Genomic DNA, 383 nt, shown 5'->3' on the forward strand with positions numbered 1-383 from the left:
TGTGTTAGCAAAGATGAGAGGAATGTGTATGTTTACAGCCTGCATGTACGTCTTACCTACCCACCCACGTAATGGCGAGAGAAAGACTGCATTTCTACACAGCAATCAACTTCAGATATTGCACTTCACTGTCCCCATAACGATGCCAAACTCCTGCAACAACGACTATACGAAATAAACTCTTGACTATCATTATTATGCAACTTCGCGACGGTATTGCATCCCCCAAATCCGAAATGATCGAAGGTCTTGCGTTTGCCTTTTCGTTCAAAGTTTCTGTTAACGAAAAGTTCTTGCCTGGACTGCTCTGGGGGAGGTGGAGGAGGGGTTAAGGAGGGGGGTAGGCAATTCCTCCTATTGCTTCGTGGGTCTCTGTGTATTTA

Source organism: Penaeus monodon, chromosome 24 (assembly GCF_015228065.2).
Source record: "Penaeus monodon isolate SGIC_2016 chromosome 24, NSTDA_Pmon_1, whole genome shotgun sequence".
NCBI classification, from domain to species: domain Eukaryota; kingdom Metazoa; phylum Arthropoda; class Malacostraca; order Decapoda; family Penaeidae; genus Penaeus; species Penaeus monodon.